The sequence below is a fragment of the Schistocerca gregaria genome, chromosome 6, assembly GCF_023897955.1.
Source record: "Schistocerca gregaria isolate iqSchGreg1 chromosome 6, iqSchGreg1.2, whole genome shotgun sequence".
NCBI lineage: Eukaryota > Metazoa > Arthropoda > Insecta > Orthoptera > Acrididae > Schistocerca > Schistocerca gregaria.
In genome coordinates, this window is record NC_064925.1 from 77950278 (window position 1) to 77976213 (window position 25936).

Here is a 25936-nt window from a genome sequence, read left to right on the forward strand (position 1 = left end):
ATTACTGTCTTCCTTAATGCGAATCTGGTGTATTGTCCATTGCGACACTCCTCATGTTCAGGTGGTGTAATGAAACTGTTCAATGCTTCTTTTTCTTGCTTTACTGAAGAACTCAGTGCACTGGGATACTGCAGCGCCAGTGTTATTCTTATTGCGATACGAAGTCCCTTTGGACATGCCTGCCATGTCCCAAGGAACAAGCACTGCGACGATTACAGCCGTTACGATCTATGAGTTCAGGTCGTAGAAGAGTCGTAGACGACATATAGGAGTTTATATGAGGATAGTAACTGTTCGCGAAAGAACAGATACCATTGATGACCGTGCAGCTTCTCTAGAATAAATGGTAATTAATTCTCTTCTCTTACGGGAATCGGGTGTATTGTCCATTGCGACACTCCTCATGTTCAGGTGGTGTAATGAAACTTGTCAATGCTTCTTTTTCTTGCTTTACTGAAGAACTCAGTGCACTGGGATACTGCAACGCCAGTGTTATTCTTATTGCGATACGAAGTCCCTTTGGACATGCCTGCCATGTCCTAAGGAACAGGCACTGCGACGATTACAGTCGTTACGATCTATGAGTTCAGGTCGTAGAAGCGTGATAGATGACATATAGGAGTTTACATGAGGATAGTAACTGTTCGCGAAAGAACAGATACCATTGATGACCGTCCAGCTTCTCTAGAATAAATGATAATTAATTCTCTCCTCTTACGGGAATCGTCACCTTGGTAGGCGCTAGTAATGGGTGGGTGTGCAAAGTATCTATTAGGAACACTGCGTACGTAGATTGCGGGCAGTTGGGCATGTGCGTTCCACGGGAAGTGTGCAACAGATAAGTCCCTGCAGCCACGCTATTCATCTGTGTCGTCGGTGGCTGAGATGGATAGAGCGTGTGCCATGTAAGCAGGAGATCCCACGTTCGAGTCCCGGTCGGTACACACGTTTTCAGCTGTCCCCATCAAGGTATGTCAACAGCACCTGTCGGCAGCTGAGGTTTTCAATTAATTATCATTTAATCTATGGGGAGTTTGAGTCGGGCCGTGAGTCATGCACGGTTAGCCAAATGGTAAGGCGACTGCTTGGGATGAGAGGGAAATCTGGGTTCCAGTCCCGGTCCGGCACAGATTTTTACTGTCATTCCATTCTACAGTTGATGCTTGTCCTTCTTCGTAATACATTTAATGTATAATCAATACACTGCATTAGTAAACAACTTCGCATCAAGAATTTTGTAATATCCATATTTATAACATAGATATTATTTTCATGATGTTTAAATGTGAATTAATACAAGAACGTATGTAAAATGGTTTGCATTGAACCAATTTTGATTTAAAATTACCGTCCACATTTTGTGTACGTCTGTAACTATCATTATTATTATCATTATCATTTATGGAAACGCAAATTCAAAATGTTTTATAAGTAGGCTTCTTTTTTGTTGAAATTATATCTTTGAAATCACTGCGACAGCTTTATAAAATATTATCTTTGATATAATATTTTTAGCAGGAGGACAATAGTTAAGTCGGACATGTTCATGTAGAGTTGTAAGTTTGACGTCATGTGCATTGAAGGTACTCTGAGAAGAATAGTGCTGAAAGTGTTGAATAAAGTGTGCAAGATAGAAAGCAAAAGCATGTTACATTTCATTTAGAGGGTTATGGAAAACCAAAGAGCACATTGAAATCATGTCTACGAGCAAAAACACCACCCCTGCAGACGAAACTGTGCCAACGACGAGAACGAGAAGTAACAGACGACGAACATAAGTAAAAACAGTGATAAATATTCAGATTTAAATTCGAGGAAGCTCCTATCTCGATCTTTTATTTCTTCTCAAGGTATTCAGATTATGAACCCACACCAAATCACAATGGCAGTTAGCGATATTAGCTACATGCTGGTATAAACTTGGTTATAGTGAAAATAAGAGGGACGTTAGTAACAACAGAAGCTAATCATTACATAATTTTCTAATTTAAAGCCAGTTTCAATAATTTTTTGAGTTTTATGTATACGCAATGCCACGTTTTACTTTTGAGATAAGAAACTTTTATTGCCTATAATAGAACGTACAATCACCAGTAATCTTTATTTTACAATTGTTGTTCCCTACTTTCGCCCAAATAAACAGATACTCGTCGGCATTGAGCTTCTTCCTTCTCCTTGTAGACAAGGTAAACGGCTTGTCTGGCACCAAAGTACCATAGGGAACCTTAGCAAGCAGTCCTGTATTCTCGGCTATACTCCATGTCTTCCAAGCCAAGATGTTTGCCTCGGGAAATGCTTCAAGGCCACTGTCGTGAGCATGGTTCCCCCACACAACAGCCAAGGTCAATCACGTATTGCCTCCAAACACAACTGGAACATCACACGTGAACTGCATTGGTAGTCCACGAAAACCATTAGGGCCACCATAAGCTGCTGCTAATTGGTTCAAATGGCTCTGAGCACTATGGGACTTAACATATGAGCTCATCAGTCCCCTAGAACTTAGAACTACTTAAACCTAACTAACCTAAGGATATCACACACATCCATGCCCGAGGCAGGATTCGAACCTGCGACCGTAGCGGTCACGCGGTTCCAGACTGAAGCGCCTAGAACCGCTCTGCCACTGCGGCCGGCTTCTGCTAATTGAACTGACCAGCCAAGTCAATGTCTATTGCTGTCAATGACTTGTACACAGCCTGTTACGTCAATCACATTAGTGTATACTGCTGGACCATTACCAGCTGAGTTCCTATACGTATATTTACCTTTTATCTTGGCCCTACTGCCAGCTGCTGTGAATGTGAGAGAACCGCGTTTCTAATTGGATGGCAGTATTGCGGAAGAAGAGCCAAGACTAGTGGGCACCGTTTAAGTATAAGTCACGCTGCGTATTGTCAATGCTTTTCCTCATAGCCTGTTACCGATATTATGGAGAAAATCAGTTGGCATGAAAAGGTACTACACTGAAACAAGCGCATTTCTTGAGTTGAGACGTAATATTCCGAAACTAGGAGGAGACATTTTCGCTGTCGGCTGGTGTTTTCATCACCGATACTGCGAATTAGATTACACTTTGGTGACATTCCAGGCACCTGACTGGGAGGTCATTCACTCAGAAAGTATCTGCCTCCGTAGCCGACACCACTAACGCACGTCTCTGTGATGGCGTTCGATTCGGAGATAGCTGCGTCGAATCCTGACAGTGAAAGACACTTCCATCCCCAGTATTTGCCCAGTTTGAGAAGTAGAAGTCGGGGGTAAAGTCCTTGGTCACCTGTCTTTGCGGCCAAAGTTCTGGATTAAATTCCAAACCTCACTCCAGTGTCTCACAGAGTTGGCACATTTGATCCGTTCGTCGGATAGTGACGTAAGTTCGGCGGCCATCCTAGGTGCGCTGCGAGACGAGTAGGGTAGGGTAGGTGTCGAAACAGGGTTTCAACATCTGACATGAACACCCACCCTTACAGTTGCTACGCTCATCATGTCCATCTGTCAGCCACCTTGTCATCTCGCCACTACGTTGTGGAAAATGTGTGGGCACTACTAACTTGTATCCACTAGCTACGACTACTACCGGAACAAAAAGAACTTATCAATATCTTCCTCTGCTTTTTCTAGCTCTGTCAGTGCCAAACGAAAATGAGGCCGCAGCAGTGATATGCCGGGTGATCAAAAAGTCAGTATAAATTTCAAAACTTAATAAACCACGGAATATTGTAGATAGACAGGTAAAAATTGACACACATGCTTGGAATGACATGGGGTTTTATTAGAAGCAAAAAAAAAAAAAATGCTAGATGCGGGAAAGATCTCTTGCGCGCGTCGTTTGGTGGTGATCGTGTGCTCAGCCGCCACTTTCGTCATGCTTGGCCTCCCAGGTCCCCAGACCTCAGTCCGTGTGACTATTGGCTTTGGGGTTACCTGAAGTCGCAAGTGTATGATGACCGACCGACCGACCGACATCTCTAGGGATAATGAAAGACAACATTCGACGCCAATGCCTCACCATAACTCTGGACATGCTTTACAGTGCTGTTCACAACACTACTCCTCGACTATAGCTGTTGTAGAGGAATGATGGTGGACATATTGAGCATTTCCTGTGACGAACATCATCTTTGCTTTGTCTTACATTATTATGCTAATTATGGCTATTCTGATCAGATGAAGCGCCATTTGTCGGACATTTTGTGAACTTCTGTATTTTTTTTTTGGTTCTACTAAAACCCCATGTCATTCCAAGCATGTGTGTCAATTTGTACCTCTCTATCTACATTATTCCGTGATTTATTCAGTTTTCAAATTTATACTGACTTTTTGATCACCCGGTATTTGTTCAACTGAGCGCATGGTGAAGATCAACATGCTGGAGACATGTTCTTCGTTTGAGTTCCTACAACCAATGAAGGGAGAGATTAAAAAAAAAACTGGGCATGGGAGGGTAGTAAGGATCGAACCCGATTCAATGGCAGTCTCGTGCTCTGTCATCTACCCTAACAGAACAACTGACAAAAATTGTATCCGGCGGGCGCTTTAATTTACGCGTGCAATGGACTAATTTCCTAACTTCCATGCTAATTCAGTCTGAAACGGAGCAATTTCTCGAATTTTTTTCTCAACTTTTTTTTCAACCACTTCTACCCTGCAACACACTTACAAGCTGTGCAGAGTGTTTCTAACCACCCTGTACATTATTGAGAATTATCAGTATCCAGTGTACAGAGCCGACTGCAGGCCTGGAAAGCTTGCAGATTTGAAATTCTGAGAAAACCAAGAGACCTTTATTACATTCTATTACGTACTGTAATTCAGTAAACATGTAGCTAAACAAAACATTGTGTGCGCATGTCGTTAAAGAGATGGTGCGCTATTGGCCTTGCAAAACAACACGGCGAACGCTTCCTAAGACACAGATAAATGGGTTAAGCTTTTGCGTCATATGCCACTGCGCAGACCGCAGTATTATCTCAGCAGACGCTAAAGGGAGGGGGAAAAAAGGAGGTAACAAGTGGTGCATAGCGTGGAAACTCGGCCAAGATGCCGACCGCCGCTGATAAACATCTGCCGGCTTTATTTTTTTTACTTTATTTTTAGCCAATTTCTTTGTGGCGTGATGCAGCAGGCCATAATTCGCCGGCGAAAAGCCCATAATAGCCGCCTGCCCCGGAGAGAAGTTAGCAGCTGTTTACCGCAGACGCGCCGTCTGATGTGGCAGATAGCGTGGCGGGTCTAGCCGCCTAGAGCTAGCTAGACGCCGCGGCGAGGCGAGGAAAGGGGCAAAACTGGGATAAAAGGGCTCACTGACAATCGTATGCCGCATTATGTCTGTCGGCTATTGCGGGGGCAAACCTGAATTCACTGCTCTAAGCCTAATGGGCTGAATCCAACGAATAATGAAACGAAGACAATTATCTTTCAGATCTTGTTTACGTACTGGAAAAAGCGAGTATCCTATATCCCCGGCACCCGTTGTAAAACGTCACATTTCGTGCGACTTTGACGTCATCTGGGCGCAAACTCCAGCACTGTTTTCACGTGCACCAGTATGTGAATGGACAGGCAATTTCACAAGTACATGTACGTCTACATCTACATCTGCAGTCTACATCTACATTAATTAGTTTAATATCACAAGTAACTACCGGATGAGCAAAAAGTCAGTATAAATTTGAAAACTTAATAAACCACGGAATAATGTAGATAGAGAGGTAAAAATTGACACACATGCTTGGAATGACATGGGGTTTTATCAGAACAAAAAAAAAGTTCACGAAATGTCCGATAGCTGGCGCTGGACAGCAAAACGCGAGTGACTGCGCATGACAATCGTGTATAAAAGGAGCTGTAATGAGAGAGAGAATCAGATGCGCCAGCAGTCACAGCATGTTGACGTTACCTGAAAAGGCGCTTTTAGTGAAGCTGTATTATCAGAATGGCGAATGTGCTAGTTCAGCGTTACGATCCTATCGCCATACGAAGGGGATTCGAACGGGTAAAGGTCCGTTGACAAATGCAGCTGTAGCGAGAATGAATTCGAAGTTCGAAGCCACGGGTTATTTAGACGATAGACCCCGTAGTGGCCGACCGAGCACAAGGCGTAATGCTGCTGAGACAGTTCAGGAAGAAATGGAGACTGTAGCGGGTTCGTCTATGCACGGGGAAGTCAGCGGTCGTGCAGTCGCACGTCGCACCGGCATTCCATACACTACTGTTTGGTTGGTACTGAGGCGTACCCTCCGATGCTATCCGTACAAAATCCATCGGCATCATGAACTGTTATTTGGAGATTTAGTGAAGCGGAGGGCATATGCGGTGTGGGCGTTTCAAAAGATGGCAGAAGATGACGATTGGTTGAGTAACGTGTTGTGGATCGACGAAGCTCATTTCACGCTCCGAGGGTCTGTCAACGCCGACAACTGCAGAATTTCGACTACCGAAAATCCTAGAACTGTCGTGGAAACTCCATTGCACGTCGAGAAAGTCACGGTATGGGTAGGATTTAACACTACTACCGTTATCGGGCCTTTTTTTCTTCGAGGAAATGCGTGATCTGGTTTTGTAACTGCTACGATGACGGGTGAGAGGTACGCCGATATGTTACAGAATCGCATCATCCCCAGCCTGGCTGGTAAACGCTAAACACTTGCTGGAACGTAAGTTGTTTAAGCAGGATGGCGCTCCACCCCATATTGTTAGACGCGTGAAAGATCTCTTGCGCTCGTCGTTTCGTGATGATCGTGTGCTCAGCCGCCACTTTCGTCGTGCTTGGCCTCCCAGGTCCCCAGACCTCAGTCCGTGCGATCATTGGCTTTGGGGTTACCTGAAGTCGCAAGAGTATCGTGATCGACCGACATCTCTAGGGATGCTGAAAGACAACATCCGACGCCAATGCCTCACCATAACTTTGGAGATGTTTTACAGTGCTGTTCACAACATTATTCCTCGACTACAGCTATTGCTGAGGAATGATGGTGGACATATTGAGCATTTCCTGTAAAGAGCATCATCTTTGCTTTGTCTTACTTTGTTATGCTAATTATTGCTATTCTGATCAGATGAAGCGCCATCTGTTGGACATTTTTTGAACTTTTGTAGTTTTTGGTTCTAATAAAACCCCATGTCATTCCAAACATGTGTGTCAATTTGTACCGCTCTATCTAGATTATTCCGTGATTTATTCAGTTTTCAAATTTATACTGACTTTTTGATCACCCAGTATGTAACATTATTGTACTAATAAGCTATAAGTTTCTAAATAAAAATCCTGCTACGAAATAGAGTAGCGCATAAGGAACTTTTTCAGCCTAGTTTAAAAGTTAGCTTCGCTCGGTGTCAGGCATTTAATGTCACTGGGTAAGTGATAAAAGTTTTAGTAGCAGAGTCATTCATACCTTTCTGGGATAAAGCCGATTTTAATTAAGAGTAATGAAAACGTTACGAATGTAATTATTTCTTCTAAATCCTACACACTTCATGTGAGAAAATAAGCACTGTAGAGATGTCCTTAAAAAACCTTTCTCCTCATACAGTTGTCTATAGTATTTTCAAGGTGAGCCCCAGGTACTATTCCTATAGCACAATTTTTTGCAATGAAGACTTTCTTTCTTGAAGGTAGGTCTATGTTACCCCAGGATATAATTCTGTAAGAGACTACTGAAAGAAAATTAGCAAATTATGTCAATATATTCTCTCTCTCTCCATGGGTTGCAGTGCCACGAAGTAGGAAAGTGGCGGAACTTAACCGTTTAAGAAACTCTGAAACATGTTTTCTTTTTCAGTATAAATTTTTATGAACATGTACATCAAAATGTTTTGGCGATTCTGTCTTGCTTACAAACTCCTGCATATGTTTTAAATTTATCAGTAATGAAGTACTCTTTGAAGCGTAGAATTGAACATGCGGTGTTTTGTTAAAATTAAAAGACATCATCTGCTGAAAATCACTCTAAACATGTTATTTACAATTTCCTCTGCTACCGTATGTTAAATGGGATTGTTTATACTGGCATCTGATGAAAAACAAATTCTGCCTGATATGTGTGAAATCGAAGATTATTTTATATACGCTTTCCTTCGAATCATAAAAATATCTATTTTCTATCGTTGATCTACATCTACATCCATACTTCGCAAGCCACCTGACGGTTATTAAGTACGAAATTTGCTTTATTTTTGTAAAGTGGAAGGTAAACCATATGTTAGCTACACCATTAATTTCATAAAACCTCAGTTTTTGTAAGAAAGTGTTGATCTACACAGTCATCTGTGTTCAAGTACCTAGTTCGCTGGTACTGTGTGTGCTGCGGACTGAAGACATCAGTTACACTGTAATCAATGCCGTTGACTTTATATCAGGGCCGTCTTCGAAATCTGCAAAATTTTTAACGGATTTTTTGAACATCAAAGGTGGTAACCTATAACGGTAGCATAACCTGCCAGAGGGTATTATACTTCGTGGCAACTGGAATGATTGGCCGTGTGCATAATCTTGCTCAGTCTGATCAGAGTTTCTCCAATTTGCTGCATCGTTGCCCACAGAAGTCGCTCAGTCAGGACCACAACGTTCTCATCAACAGGCTTTTGGATCAGTGTACACACAATGGGAGTCCTGTTGAAAAGACCACAGCGAGTTCTCGATAGTTTCGCTCCCAAACGGCAGAAATCCCTGGCACAAATCCCGTTTCTCAGCCTGATACACAGAGCACTGGCTGTTTCTCGAATTCTAAGGGTCAGCGGGTGCAGTGATTTTCGAAGCGTATACCTGTCAACTCTCAACTAACTAAAAGCAGTCAGGAATGGCATACCTCAGAAATAAAGCATATCTGCTTCGGTGCTGAAGCGTGGGAAGCTCCTGGCCATAGTGCATGAGTGTTTTAGCAAGTGGTATGTCGAGGAATATAACATTGTGTTATTTACAATCCGTTGCTTTCTGTATCCACGTCGTGTAAATAAAAGAGTAAATTCCACACGCTTTTGACGATCCTTCACTCTGTTCAAAATTTTACAGAACTAAACCGCTATCACAGTTGCATAAAAAAATATTTTTACCACTAAAGTATATTCATTTCAGTTTGTTGCAAGGTAGCTCGCTTTTATACTAATTTTGTCGCGGGTCAGGTCTTCAAAACGTACACCGCAGACCTTCTGTGTCAGGCGTCAGATTCTATGTATAGATATCGGCTGTTAACACGTGTCATTGATACCACTGAGGAGATTAAATTCATCAGCTGTTTGTTCCTGACACTGAAATGCGAAAGGTTGGTACGGGAAACGCATTAGCGTAATTTCCAGTACCAATCTTCCTTGATGGACGATCAATGAAGGTGAAAAGCCGACTACAGGGCGCGTTTGTCGCTGATGCAGGAAGAGGGCGCTCGCAACTGGACGCCTTTATCTAAAAGAGACAACGCTAGTGGGGTAATACCTGCGAACTTAACACACATCAAGGTCAGCGGTCACTGTAGCGTGGCACGCATTCACTTATTCATCAGAATACGCGTTCTGTGTCAGACATATTCACAACACGTGATAAAAACAAATGCAAAGGAAATGGAAAAACTTATATGAAGAACAAATTCAAGACATATATGTGTTTAACAAGAATTGCGTGTATAAAAATATAAACAAAAAACCAGAACAGCTACAAAATATCACGCCCAGATAGTATCATAACTCAATGACGGTAAGTGGCTACCAAGCAACACTAGAAGCAAGATTATTAAAACATTTTTTTAATTTGCAAATTGTGTAACTAAACTGATCTGTTTTACAGTCTGTCTGATTAAAAAGGGGGATTTTAAAGTAGGCTGGGGCGGTACACCGAATTTGGATCGAGGAGGATTGCGTGCCGGGGTGAAACGCTGTGTGAAGATGGCTTAGTGGCTAACGCACCTACCTCGTAAGCAGGAGATCCGGTTTCGATTTCGGTCCTTGGTACAAATTTTCCCTCACCGCTGAAGTCTGTATACATAAAACTGGATAAAAGCTTTTTACAAACTTTTTAAAAAGTTCCACAAAATTTGGGGAGAACTGCTGGATGTTTGTAGCTTCCTGCCACAATATTTCGGCAGTGTCTTCAGGTGATACGTCCGAAGATATGTTCTATGTTCGAAATTGGGTCCACCAGCAAGAGGATCTGGTCCTGGGAGCCGTCCGTGACACATGCATATACGTAGACATACAGAAAGCAGAGCAAACGCTCTCAAAATGTGGACTATGCGGCGTGGAGGCGACTGGATACAATCGAGTACAGTGCTATACTATGCCTCCCGATTAGTGCATTTGCGCTAGGTGTTGGCAGCTGTGCTACATTTACAAGAAATTTTAGAACACGGAACGAGAGGTTATGTCATGATCGCATGGGTAGAACTGACATAAAAAAATCAAAAGATTTGTGGGAAATACGTATAAATTGAGAAAATATACACCGGAATGGGAGGAAACTGAAGTACTTACGTGTCTTCTGGTTGGCGCAGAATAATTCTTGTACATGGGAACAAGTATACGACAGCAAGAGGAATCCGAGAAAACGTGAACATGGAAGCGAAGGGAGCCAGGGAACGTCACTTTTTTCCGTCGAGGCAGCATTCTACTGCATGTCTATTGAGGATACGCGCGAGTTGACTACTGTATCTGACACATTTCAGGAAGAGAGAGAACCATATGCCTCTAAACTTAATTGCATCTGCGTTAAAGGCTGACAGAGTGAATGGAGTGCTCGGTTGAGGTGGAGTTGTAACGAGATACGATTTAATGGTATACTGATGATGCATTCTAGAGAGAGAGAGAGAGAGAGAGAGAGAGAGAGAGAGAGAGAGAGAGAGAGAGAGAGACAGAGAGACAGAGAGACAGAGAGACAGAGAGACAGAGAGACAGAGAGACAGAGAGACAGAGAGACAGAGACGATTTTTTCCTGATGTTCCATCAGGATGCGTCAGTTGCGCGACATAGCCTGCGTTCGAGTCGTATACAACCGCTTGTTCTGCGTGGGTCTTAGAGCAGTGTCTCCTTGCGATCGTTAACAGTAAACGTCTCGGTCATCAGAAGACTTCCATATCACGTGTAATGAAACGGGTCACATTCCTCTAAACGAACTATGATTCATGCGATGAACTCCATTCTTCTGTCGCATCTTGGGTGCAAAATCGAGACTTCAGCTTCATAACTAAGTTAGTGTTAGGTGTCTGTGAGACACCGCAATCCCCTGTGTATACATCTGCTTGATAGATGTTCTGTTTACAAAGTTAGTGGCAGCATGACTTGTAATTTCACATGTCGGACGACGGTGCTTTGCGCTTATCTATTTCCTTGTAAGAGGTATTCTCCGTAACTAACGATCATTTTATATAGGACTCATATAGGCATAGTGTAATTTTATGAACCGTGATCGGATGTGAACAGTGGACGCTATACATCTCTGGAAAGCTATATTGTGCATGTATCACACAGTACCACTGTTTTAAGGAAGTAGTTTTCTCGTTTTACAATTCGATACCGTAGTTAATCGTTGAGAGACCTGTAAGAAGGATGTCTGTCATGCGCTGGAAATACATTTCTTACATTGGAATATTAACAGCGCAGCATTCCACACGACTGATAGGTCAGAAACTCAAGCGATCTAACATTATAGCCTGTTTTAAGTGCGGAACGTTGTAGCCTTAGGAGTGCGCGTGCTTATATTCTCTCTTACCAATACCTTCCAGGTACTGATCCTAGACTCTGGAATAACAGTTTAAAATTGATTCCTTGGTTGATTTATGTAAAAATGCCTCTGACTCCATCCGCCTGGAGTCCATCATGCATAAAAAAATCTCCCGTTTCTTGTTCTTCTTAACCATCTGCTATTACATTACAACACTTTCAAATCTGTTACTATACATCGACAAAGAGTGCTAACCACCTCGACATGGCCCTCATCTGGAGAAATCTTGTGTACTTGGATGGGTGAGACTCGGCTAGCTCCATTCATTCAACTGTCGCGGAATATAGTGGTCTACTTCAGGTCAGCTGCAGCTTTAATCAGTAATGGTACTGTAGGTCGGGCTGGTCAAAGACAGTGCAGGGAGGAAGGGGGGGGGGAGGAGGGGAGCTTTCAGTCTCAAATTTTATCCTAAGAGTGCGAGAATGTTCTGTGACTAATCCACACAGAAATAAGTCGTCAGTTATCCACTATGCTACTATATGTAGAGCGCTGTTTGGTACATCCTGATGATGTACGTGTTCGACAATTAGCAATGAATAGGCATACTGCACAGTCATCTACCTACATTCGTAATGATACTCGCAAAGTAGGGAAGGGGTGGTTTAGCTATGATACTGAAATTGGGAAACATGCTGTCGCATCATTGGTCGGTGTCGAAATTACTTTAAAATTGTAAAAATTGTTCGAATTATCAACTGTAATGCTTATTATTAGAGTACATCGATGGTGTTTTTTCCACCCCATCCATACACTGGTACGCTGAGTTGGAGAAAGAGTTTTGGTGGAGGGGAAACACCTTCTGGGGATGGCTAGCACCGAAAAAGTGATCGCATACATGACTGCAGTATGAGGAATTAGTCGAAACGGGATGCAGAGACATCAGCTATTCCATTACTGTGACAGATGAGTTTAAATGTATAGGTGATCAGTCACCTTTGCGCAGCAGTTTGAAAACTCCACACAACCCGCCAAACTCTTCCAGTTTCCTTGTGTTGTAACTTTTGTTTATTTAAAGTCATGCAGTGTGTGTGGCGTGTTATGGTAGCCACAGTAAGAACATGGTTTACACCGTACAATGTCTTGTTTCCTGCGAGAGGCAATGGATCAGAACGTGTTAATGTCTGTTTAGAACCTGACGCAGACCTCGAGGTCGTGGCGGGAAAGCGAAATGTATAGCAGTGTGGTGAGATCTTATGGGACCAAACTGTTTAGGCCATCGGTCCCTAAGCTTACACACTAGTTAATCCAACTTAAACTAACTTATGCTATGGCCATGCCCGAAGGACGACTCGAACTTCTGATGGGGGGAGCAGCACGGACCGTGACAATACCCCCTAGACTGCGTCGCTACTCCGTGCAGGTATGCCACTGTACAAAGCATGTTACAGCAGAAAAAAAAAAATAATGTTTCAAACAACGACACAGGGTCATAGGGAGCGTCTCTTGCCACTTACAGTATAGTCTGTGGGATACGGTCATCCTCCTACAGTACAGGTGATGGAACTTTAAACTGGTCCGTGCAGTGGATCAATACCTGTATATTTAATAGGATCGTCACATGTGCTCGATGCCAACACACATTTAGTATTTGTTTTCGAAATATGTGAGGAGAAAGATGTGGTAAAAATCTTATTGAGTTCTCTATCAGATGAAGTTAGTAGAGCTTTTATAGTTCGTAATTTTTCTCTGGTGGATGGAATAGAATAACAATGATATAATGTTGAGGTGATAGATGTGAATGGGCCCTGAGGGATGTGGATCTATAGTACCTGCTTGTAGTTTGGAAAGGCGCCACAATGCAGTAGCAAAATCCACAGCCTTTCCACAGTTCCCGTACTGTCTTTTGTACTGCCTCGTGTTGCAGGAGCAGGCTTTGCCATCGAACTGTCAAAACGCTGTTCTATCTAAGTAAATCAAATTAGCTTGTTTCTACGCGAGTTGCAGTAGGTGGTAGATATAGCTTTCTCTGACTGCAGGGACGGTAGCGCAGAGTCTGAGGGATAATTGCAAAATGCACAGGGGCGACCTTTTATGATTAAGACAGCGATGCGCGCACGCAGTCCTGCGTGTTTCATAAAATGACCTGATGCGTCGTTTGCGCTCTTACAAGGAGACGACACGACCGTGGGGTCGGGGATTTGATCGCAATTTTGTGTGGTGAAAGAGGACCCCTAACACCTCACGTGGTTAAAATATTAGGAAGCACTACCCGGAAAATCCAGGGAAAAATCGATCCAAAATTTCTTGGGCGCCTTATAAGTATAAAATGGTAGCACACTCCCGAGCCGCCGTATAGCCTCGGTGTTCAAGGCTCGGATTCTTACGCTAGAGGCCTCGTGTTCGATTCCTCCGCTGGCACTTGTTTTTTCTTCTGTTTCATTTTCTTTGGTTATTCCACCAATTATTCAGAAATTTTCCCAAACCTACATTACCTTTAACAAATTAGTTACGTTATTGAATAAAAATTATTTTCTTTCTTTCCAACAACGCAATTCATGGCGGCGGGTTTTCCATTTTGCATTGTAAAGTATATGACGGAAAACGTTGCCTTTTTAATCAGAATAACAAAGCCGATTGGGAAACATTCAATTTTTATACATATAATAATTATAAAGAAGAACCACAGTGGTAATTATCGTAAAAACAAACGAAGCAATAATTTTTGCGACATCTTGCGCAACATATGAAAGCGGATTTTTTACAGTCACAGGGCGTTTGCAATAAATCTCTACAAAAACATGCCCCATTAACATTTACGAAAATGTTTCGAGTTTCTGACAATTTTGAGGCAAACCAGACATATTAAATCATGTCTCGTAATATTGGTGACGATAATTGATGGTGAATTGTAGAACGAATTTTCATACAATCTTCCCGGGAATTAATTTCACTGTTCTCCTGTAACAATGCGCTGCAATTTTGCAAGCAGCAGAAGAAAAGATAAAAAGTGCCGGAGAAGGAGTCGAAGCCGAGACCTCTGGTGTAAGGGTCCGAGCGCTAACCATGTAGGCCAGATGGCGGCACGACAACGGATTAACATTTTATGCTTATAAGGCAGCTAACAAACTTTGGATCGATCTTTCTCAGGATTTTCGGGGTAGAGCGTCCTAATATTTTAACCACGTTAGGTGTTAGGGGTCCTCTTTCACCACACAAAATTGCGGACAAATGCCCTACCCCACGGTCGTGCCTTCTGCTTGTTACTCCCTCTTCCGCTGTGTTAGTGCAGGCACCGTCGGCGAATTCCCTCCTCTTCGTTCCCTCCTCTCGTGCCGCCCTTTATTTTTATTGTGTCGCAAAATGTGGACGTGCTAACCATGCCAGTGCGGATCGCGGAAGGTTGTCCGGGAGCACGAGAGACAATTAAACCGGCGGCGTGCGGCGTATCTGGGGCAGCGAGGCGAGGCGAGCCGGCAGCGCCGGCTGACCCCAAAGCAGGTAGAAGGGGCGGGGGGGGGGGGGGGGGGGGGCGCCTCGTGGTCACTGGGCCACCCACTTGTCAACCGGCGGGGCGGCGGGCCCGAGGGTCGTTCAGCAGGTAATGCAACATTACTTCCCGAAAGAAGGTTGATTTCATTCGAGATTCCAATGTTGTTGTTGTTGTGGTCTTCAGTCCTGAGACTCGTTTGATGTAGCTTTCCATGCTACCCTATCCTGTTCAAGTTGCTTCATCTCCCAGTACCTACTGCAACCTACATCCTTCTGAATCTGCTTAGTGTATCTCCTGGTCTCCCTCTACGATTTTTACCCTCCACGCTGCCTTCCAGTACTAAATTCGTGATCTCTTGATGCCTCATAACATGTCCTACCAACCGGTCCCTTCTTGTCAAGTTGTGCCACAAACTCCTCCCCAATTTAATACCTCCTTATTCGTTATGAGATCTACCTATCTAACCTTCAGTATTCGTCTGTAGCACCACATTTCGAAAGCTTCTATTCTCTTCTTGTCCAGACTACTTATCGTCTATGTTTCACTTCCATACATGCCTACACTCCCTATAAACACTTTCAGAAACGACTTTCTGACAAATCCATACTCGACGTTAACAAACTTCTCTTCATAAGAATCGCTTTCCTTGCCATGCCAGTCTACATTTTATATCCTCTCTACTTCGACCATCATCAGTTATTTTGCTCCCCAAATAGCAAAACTTCTTTACTACTTTAAGTGTCTCATTTCCTAATCTTAATTCCCTCTCCATCACCCGACTTAATTCGACTACATTCCAGCATCCTCGTTTTGCTTTTGTTGATGTTCATCTTATATCCTCCTTTCATGACACTGTCCATTCCGCTCAGCTGCTCTTCCAGGTTCGTTGCTGTCTCTGACAGAATTACAATGTCACTGGCGAACCTCAAAGTTTTTATTTCTTCTCCATGGATTTTAATACCTACTCCGAACTTTTCTTTTGTATCCCTTACTGCTTTCTCAATATACAGATTGAATAGCATCGGGGATAGGCTACAACCCTGTCTCGCTCCCTTTACAACGACTGCTTGCCTTTCATAACCCTCGACTCTTATAACTGCCATCTGGTCTCTGTACAAATTGTAAATAGCCTTTCGTTCCCTGTATTTTACCCCTGCCACCTACAGAATTTGAAAGAGAGTATTCCAGTCAACATTGTCAAAAGCTTTCTCTAAGTGTACAAATGCTAGAAACGTAGGTTTGCCTTCCTTAACCTTTCATCTAAAATAACTCCTAAGGTCGGTATTGCCTTACGTGCTCCAGTATTTCTACGGTATCCAAACTGATCTTGCCGGAGGTCGGCTTCTACCAGTTTTTCCATTCGTCTGTAAAGAATTCGTGTTAGTATTTTGCAGCTTTGACTTATTAAACTGATAGTCCAGTAATTTTCATATCTGTCAACACCTGCTTTCTTTGGGATTGGAATTATTATATTCCAATACACCATAGTATTCCCCACTCTTTTTGACTACAGCACCCTATTTATCAACGTAATCTCCCTTCAATTTGACGGCCTTACGCCACTTCACCGGGAGGTCCCGTATGCATGTATGGTACCACTCTACTGGTCGACGGCGGAGCGAACGTCTTGCTGCATCAGTAACCTCCCCGTCATCCACGTACTGCTTCCCGCGGAGTGCATCCTTCATTGGGCCAAACAGCTGTAAATAGGAAAGTACGAGATCTGGCCGGTAGGCTGGATGAGGAGCAAGAGAGCAGTGAAGTTCTGTTAGCGCCCATCTCGTGCGCTGACTTGTGTGACACCTTGCGTTGTCATCATTTGCGTTTTTGGGTCAGCGAATACGCTGAAGTGGCTTCTTCCATTTCCTGCGTTTAGCACAATGCACTCCAGAGCTGATCGTTGCACCATGAGAGAGTACTTCAAGCAGAATAACCCATTCAGAGCCTCAGACGTCCGTCACTATCACTCCTCCGGCTGAGGTTTGATTCCATTTCGAAGTCATGAACCCATGTTTAATCGCTTGTGACGATGTTGGACAAAAAAATGTCATTATCAGCCTCGTAACGCGGTAACAATTCGGCTCAGATGGTCCTTCGCTGCTCTTTATGATCTTCTTTTAGGCGGCGAGGAACCCAGCGACCAGACACCTTTGAATACCCCAGTTAGTCGACGGACGTGACAGTACTGCCAACGGAGACGTCTAGTTGTGCGGCGAGGTGTTTGACTGTGATCCTCCATCACCTCGGCTGAGAGTGTCCGCACGTTCCGATATTGCAGCAGTCACAGCCGCGTGCGGCCGGCCGGCATGCGAGAGATGCGACTGGTTTGCACGACACTGTCGCGACGACGACAGACTCCTGGCCCAACGACTCACCGAGATTTTATTTACTGCCAGCGCTCCGTAGACCTTCCACAACGACCTATGAATGCCTTCGAAGCTCCGGTTTTCCACCAAAAGAAACAACTACAGTTCCCCGATTCGAGCCAAGCACCTACTATGCCGAAGCGGAAAGATAAGGAAACTGTTACGGATTTGGAAGGCTGCAGTTTGCAGGGACGATTATGAATACTGGCCTATGATTTAGAGGGCATGAGGCCGGCTGGAGTGGCCGTGGGGTTCTAGGCGCTACAGTCCGGAGCCGAGCGACCGTTACGGTCGTAGGTTCGAATCCTGCCTTGGGCATGGATGTGTGTGCTGTCCTTAGGTTAGTTAGGTTTAATTAGTTTTAAGTTATAGGCGACTAATGACCTCAGGAGTTAAGTCGCATAGTGCTCAGAGCCATTTTTAGAGGGCATGAGAGAAAGCGGAAGAAACAAAATCAAGGGACATTTACTTCAATTCCTACTGAGTAATCTAGTCTGCCGGCCGAGGTGGCCGAGCGGTTTTAGGGGCTCCAGTCTGAGACCGCGCGACCACTACGGTCGCAGGTTCGAATACTGCCTCGGGCATGGATGTGTGTGATGTCCTTAGGTTAGTCACGTTTAAGTAGTTCTAAGTTCTAGGGGGTTGATGACTTCAGAAGTTAAGTCCCATACTGCTCATAGCCATTTGAACCATAATCTAGTCTATCCTGAATGGATGTAGTTCCTAGATTTCTGTGTTAGATCTCCAAAAGAAAAAGGGAAGTTATAAGTACGTATTCAAGAAAGTAGCTTTTGTGTCTTACAAGTATGAGCGAAAAGGCGTTAAGTTTTCGATCAGTAATTCAATAACTTATGGAGTAGCAGATAGTGAGATTAATTTATCTTTAAGTTTTTCATGCTCCCTTCTTGTTTAGTATTTCCTAGTACGTACTTATTTTTGTATGGGATAATTTTATCTACGTGGAATCCTGTCCACTCGTGTAATATAGGGTCCCTTGGACGCCGTTTTCTCGGGTAGCTAGACAACATAAAAGCAAATCACATTAATGGAATTTATTACAGTAATTGAATTGACAATACTTGCGTTTCGACAATGAAATGTCGCAAGCAATTAGCGACATGCAAATAATCAACGTCCTTCGCTGTATACAATTTGCATGCAAGCAGTTACTACCGATGACCATGGCAGTCTGGTCCCTTCAATGCCACAATTATTATAACGCACTAGTCTCAGGTAAACAGTTAGTGGAGCGCCTTCTACTACCTGTCTTCTAGTGCAGCCGAGGCTCGCTGGAGCGGCGGTTATATTCTCTTCGGCTACAGGCCGCTCGTGTCGTAGTGCGGTCCTAGTCAACGTTCTGTTGGCTGACGTCTCACAGCCTTCTCTGCGGTTACTTCCACGCCGACGTTCAGGCGATTGATGTTACGCCGGAACCATCTACCTTACTTCCACAGTTTTACCTTATTTTTCATTCAACTAGCTACGACTTGAATAACTATAATGTCCAACATGACTTTAACTAGCCACTTCATTTTTGCATTTTATTTGTATCAGCAAGAATACAAAGTCCTTACAAACGTTATTTGCATCTTTTAAGTCACTGTGCATGCTACGTTTTATCAGATATTTGAGGTCGTTTACTAAGCGCAAACACAGTGTTGGCCTGCAAATGGCGGCTTCAGAACGAGCACGCTGCACTAGCCCTGGTGAGCGGTCTAGACATTTTTAGTAAGTCAGTTCTTGCAATGCATCTCTATTACGGATGCCATTTTGAAGGTTAGGCACGGAGTGTTCAAGAAGTCTCTCCGCAGTGCCGTGTGATTGTTAGCCGCGCGTGCAGTATGCCGCATTGAATATACCGAAGTGAAACTCAGTGAAATACAAGTTATTAATTTATTGAATATTCATTTTTACTTACAAATTTTCACAATTAATGTTGAAAGTGTCCCCCCTGTTATTGAACACACAAATTCGTCTAATCATGTTTCCAAACACAAGCTGTAACATTTCTTTTGTAACAGAAGCAGTGAAAGTGGATATTGCAGTTTTCAGTTCATCGATGGATTTTGGACGCTTTTTATGGACAGTTGCTTTCGCTGCATCCCAGAAGATAAAGTCAGGTGGTGGTAGGTCAGGCGATCGTGGAGGCCGAGTCCCTGCGATATTATGCGATCACCAAAAACATCACCAAGCAGTGACATTGAAACGCTATCTGTATGCGCAGTTGCACCATCTTGTTGAAAATAACCGTTCATTATCTCACTTATTGCAAGTTCGCCTTTTAATAGGTACAGAATATCGCTGCAGTATCGTTGTGAGTTTACTGTTTCGCTGAAAAATATGGGAACCACAATCCGACGTCTATAAATTGCAATCCAAATTCATATTTTCACAGATTGAAGTGGTTCCTCATAAATACGCAATGGATTTTCAGTACTCCACATACGAGAAATTTGCGAGCTCATGTGCCCGGACAGGCGGGAGTGGCCTTGCGGTTCTAGACGCTACAGTCTGGAGCCGAGCGACCGCTACAGTCGCAGGTTCGAATCCTGTCTCGGGCATGGATGTGTTTGCTGTCCTTAGGTTAGTTAGGTTTAATTAGTTCTAAGTTCTAGGCGACTGATGACCTCAGAAGTTAAGTCGCGTAGTGCTCAGAGCCATTTGAACCATTTGAGCCATGTATCCGGATAAATGAAACCACACCTCATCAGTGAAAAGCGTTTCATTAAGAATATCCCTTCTATTTTGTTGAACGAAATTTTTGAACCATTGACAATAATCCAGTCTTGCCATGATCAGTATTTTTCAGTTCTTGCACGACTGTCACTTTGTATGGGAGAGATTCTAATTTTTTTACTCATAGTTCTGTGGGCCGTTCCCACACTAACATCGATTTCCTGTGGGAGTTTTGTTACTGACTTGTTCGGACTCATGGAGATTTTATCGGAAATATCGAGTAGTTTATCGTCAGACAAAACGCTAGGAGAACCACTTCTCGGTGCATCTGACACTGAATCCGTACTTCGAAATTTGTTAATCAAATCTTGCACAGTATCGCGATGTGGGAGTGTTGTCTCCGGGAAAAATGAATTAAATGTTTGACGAACTGAAACTGCGTATTTACCACCAACTTTGAACACTTGTTCGACTAAAAATACACGTTCTTCAAAGGTTAGCATTTTAAAAGTGACAAAAACGAAACAAACCAAAAAAGGAACTAAAATTAAAAGTTCACGTCAACACGTAACGACACACACGAACGATACTACTGACGCTGGCTGAGAGAAACGAAACAGTGGAATGTTGCAAGAGTCCACTTGAAGAGAAGTAACCCAGGCAGGCGAACAATCATACGGCACTCGCGGCTAGCAATCATACTGCGGGGTGACTGTTTGAAATCCCCTAATAACGCTGCCACCTCTCTGAACTTCATGGAACTATAGGGGCTGAAGCGGGAATATTCCGCTGTTTCCCACAACAAATCGTGCTTTTTTCAAGCGAAATTCGCCGAAAAAAATTTTATTGCGTTATTTATTGATCGCCCCTTATATTACACAGGTTTAATTAAAACAAACTTTTGCTGTGTTCCTGTTACATTCTGCCAACCCTACTGAGGGAGGGGCATTCTCCTCGTGTACATCGAAAGGGCTACAATTATTAAAATTGTTCAAGCTAATAAGCCGTCGATGAACAAATTTTCGGGGTAAAAACATCATGTCAGCCGTTCTTCTTCAACGAGTGACTTGCCGCGGTGGTTAGCACACTAATCTCGCATTCAGGAGGACGACGGTTCAAGGTCCTGTCCGGCCACCCAGATTTACACTCCTGGAAATTGAAATAAGAACACCATGAATTCATTGTCCCAGGAAGGGGAAACTTTATTGACACATTCCTAGGGTCAGATACATCACATGATCACACTGACAGAACCACAGGCACATAGACACAGGCAACAGAGCATGCACAATGTCGGCACTAGTACAGTGTATATCCACCTTTCGAAGCAATGCAGGCTGCTATTCTCCCATGGAGACGATCGTAGAGATGCTGGATGTAGCCCTGTGAAACGGCTTGCCATGCCATTTCCACCTGGCGCCTCAGTTGGACCAGCGTTCGTGCTGGACGTGCAGACCGCGTGAGACGACGCTTCATCCGGTCCCAAACATGCTCAATGGGGGACAGATCCGGAGATCTTGCTGGCCAGGGTAGTTGACTTACACCTTCTAGAGCACGTTGGGTGGCACGGGATACATGCGGACGTGCATTGTCCTGTTGGAACAACAAGTTCCCTTGCCGGTCTAGGAATGGTAGAACGATGGGTTCGATGACGGTTTGGATGTACCGTGCACTATTCAGTGTCCCCTCGACGATCACCAGAGGTGTACGGCCAGTGTAGGAGATCGCTCCCCACACCATGATGCCGGGTGTTGGCCCTGTGTGCCTCGGTCGTATGCAGTCCTGATTGTGGCGCTCACCTGCACGGCGCCAAACACGCATACGACCATCATTGGCACCAAGGCAGAAGCGACTCTCATCGCTGAAGACGACACGTCTCCATTCGTCCCTCCATTCACGCCTGTCGCGACACCACTGGAGGCGGGCTGCACGATGTTGGGGCGTGAGCGGAAGACGGCCTAACGGTGTGCGGGACCGTGGCCCAGCTTCATGGAGACGGTTGCGAATGGTCCTCGCCGATATCCCAGAAGCAACAGTGTCCCTAATTTGCTGGGAAGTGGCGGTGCGGACCCCTACGGCACTGCGTAGGATCCTACTGTCTTCGAGTGCATCCGTGCGTCGCTGCGGTCCGGTCCCAGGTCGACGGGCACGTGCACCTTCCGCCGACCACTGGCGACAACATCGATGTACTGTTGAGACCTCACGCCCCACGTGTTGACCAATTCGGCGGTACGTCCACCCGGCCTCCCGCATGCCCACTATACGCCCTCGCTCAAAGTCCGCCAACTGCACATACGGTTCACGTCCACGCTGTCGCGGCAGGCTACCAGTGTTAAAGACTGCGATGGAGCTCCGTATGCCACGGCAAACTGGCTGACACTGACGGCGGCGGTGCACAAATGCTGCGCAGCTAGCGCCATTCGACGGCCAACACCGCGGTTCCTGGTGTGTCCGCTGTGCCGTGCGTGTGATCATTGCTTGTACAGCCCTCTCGCAGTGTCCGGAGCAAGTATGGTGGGTCTGACACACCGGTGTCAATGTGTTCTTTTTTTCCATTTCCAGGTGTGTAGTTTTCCGTGATTTCCATACGCCGCTTCAGGCAAATGTCGGGATGGTTCCTTTGAAATGGCAAGACAGACTTCCTTCTCCATCCTTCCCTAATCCGGAGGGACTGATGACGTCGCTGTTCGGTCCCCTCCCCTAAATCAACCAACAGCAACACACCATTCTATTTTTTTTTCTTTTTCTTGCTCCCCGTCCACCATCGGAGCAAGGTAGGCATGATTACCAACGGATTTTAAGGGATGGCCTGATACCCTGGCTGTCGCCTGCCCGTCACCCCACGGGACGGAGTATATGCACCCCAACAGATTGCGTGCAACAGTGTAGAGTGGCCACCACCAGCCGCAACACTTCCATTACAACACTGTCCGTTGTTGTAAATTAATACCGGCTTCAGAACTGTTTGCTTTCAAATCTCGATTACAACTCCCAATGCGAATACACTAAAAAAAAACAAGGGTCGGAATAAAATATGAAAACACCGTGAAAAAGTCACGCTTTTGTGCTAGCCCTGAGTACGGGGTGCGCTGTTGTATGTGACCACGGACAACACCTGTACGATGTCCTCGATTTGTTTCAAGTGTCAGTCGTGGTCAGAACGGTGTCCATTGTACTTGTGAGTGCTTCATATCTGAGCCGAGTGAGTTAGAAGGTGTGCTTCCACAACCAAGGGAGACAAAGTATTTGATATTTCAAGACGCACCGTATCGAAGATTTCTACAGCTTACAGGGAAAGCGCAGAAACATAATCCGCTAAATCACAGCGGAGACGAAAATCGTGTGTTCAGTGATCGTGTGTAACGTATTACTATCTTTACGTTTCTCATCGAGCCATTTACGTTGTCTCGTATCTCTAGCTGCTTCTCTCACACAAATAATGATAAAAATTCAGAAATTCAGGGTCGCCACCAGCCCAAGCCCTTCCTAACCATTTAGAAAAAAACGGAGCTGGAAAATTATTAGTTTAATTACTTTAATAATTTCATTACAAGTACGCAAATTTATTTAAGCAGCCAGATAAATAGGACTCCATGTCGTGCATGAAGCAACTTGATTAATTCACGATTGGGAATCGGAGTAAGTGGGTATGATCAACACCACAGAATTTATGTTTCACGTAGATTATTTATCGTATCTGAGTATTTGGCTGCACACCCCAACTACACATAACTGGTGCCTGACCAGAAATATTTAAATAAGAATTACAGGAGAATGTAACAGAGCATAATTTAACTACAGCAAGAAGAAACACAGAAAACGAGGGTGCGAGACAAAGATACTATAACCTCCTTTGCGTTCATACCATAAAAATATCTCAGTGAGGTTCGCATTACGATTCTACGCATGCACTATTCTGGGCAGAGGTTTAACCAATGCACGAGGCTGTGCGATAATTATTCACCATACTAACTGCGTCTGCTGCTTGCGAACCGCCGAACTAGAGCCCGTGGTGCATTCCGAATCAAACCGTTGTGCTGCTTTGTAAAAAGCGCACAAAGAACAGATATTCTTGCAGAAATTATAGATCATTAACCAAGCAAACTGCTAATATAAAGCCTATTGCGGTGCCGTGGTGGACGAGAAGGGTCATTGATTACTAAATACGTGGCACAAAATCGACACACAAAGACAAAAGCAGCTCCCACACTTTTAAGACAAGCACCCAAAAATTGCCTATTTAAAGCAATATAATTAATGCACATTTGGAAAAATAACTCGCGTCACACGCTTCAGTTAAGCTGAAGTTCTTAAGTATTTCAACAGTTAAACATAATGAAGTCGTAACGCAACCTGCTTCCTACCACCTGAAACCCCCCTTAAGAGCTACGATCCGTACTCACCAAGCGTTCACCGAAGAGTCCGCTTTCTCTCACGAGAATCCCTAGCTCCCCGTGCAGCGCAAGTTACCAGAGGGATAGCCCTCCGTCACCAGTCTCACACACAAAAACAACCTTTGACACAGCCTTCGACTAAGATGGGTGAACCTCTCTGTTCAGGTATTGGAAACCTAAGTTGGTAATCCTGCACTCTCCCTCGAACGAGAAGCATTATCGTCAGCTCCCAGCAGACGATGACCAACTCAGCGTCTCCCACAAAACTAAACCGAAACCCCACATTAACACACATATATAATATTCAATAGGCCTTATTTGAGTGCTTAGTCTTCCTAGAAGAGTTAATGTCTTGAGCTAAAATCAGGTAGTAAAGTGAATGACATGTACCGAATTCGGCAAGCGTCTTATGAAACGACTTCACAGAGACGTTTCACGTGACTGACGATCGTTGAAGATCTTGGCGAAAAATGAGGGGCTGACAGCTGCCAAAGTCACTGCATAACTGAATGTTCCACCCTCGAACCCTTTCAGCACTAAAAAGACACAAAGGGAGCTCCACAAACAGGAAATTGCATGGCGTCCTGAAATTCCGAAGACACTCATGAGTAGTGCAAATACTTGTGACAGGGAAGACTGGCGTCGAAGCCATAAAACCTGCGTTAAGGAGCAATGGAAGAAAGTCATTTTGCCGGAATAACTTTTTCACATTGTTTCGAACTTCCCAAGAGTGAATAATGGCGGTGGTTCGGTGACGATTAGTCTTATTCCACTTGTCCCATCGTTAGTCTCCAGAGTCGCGTTACTGGCACCGATTATGTGACTTTTTTGACTGACCAGGTCCTTCCCAAAGTACAATGTTTCTACTCCAACGGTGATGCTGTGTTCCAAGAGACAAGGCCCCGATTCGCGCAGGTCGCATCGTCCAGGACTGGTTTTGCGAGCAAGAGGACGAATGGCTGCATCTCCCCCGAACACTGTAGCCACCAAATCTCAGTACTATTGAGCCTGTGTGGTCTTCTTTGGAGCGAAGGGTCCATGACCGCTTTCCATCATCCTTACAAGAACTCGCCCCTATTTTGCAGGAAGAGGACCTGTACTTATCCATTCTGAGATGTCTGGAATCTGTTATGAGCACCAACAGGTTTCCTACACAATGTTGGGGATGATGATGTGTTGTGTTTTTGGTGTTTCCACGTTTTCGTACACCCACCCCACTTATCGAACTGTGCATGTTGATGTTTGCTCAAGCTGTCGGCACACGGACCGTGCAACCGAACGTTGAGCGTTGAGCGTGCCGAGTTTTGGCGTCATAGCATGGAATAGCAAGTTCGGGAGTCTTTCCGAACGTGCAGAGCGTTATCTA

General features: G+C 44.4%; 1 protein-coding gene across 1 annotated transcript in view; it reads right to left on the reverse strand.

The window, feature by feature from the left end:
* LOC126278231 (serine/threonine-protein phosphatase 6 regulatory ankyrin repeat subunit A) overlaps positions 1 to 25936 on the reverse strand; it is a 944107-nt gene that overhangs the window by 743239 nt on the left and 174932 nt on the right. The gene's annotated exons all lie outside the window — the stretch shown is intronic.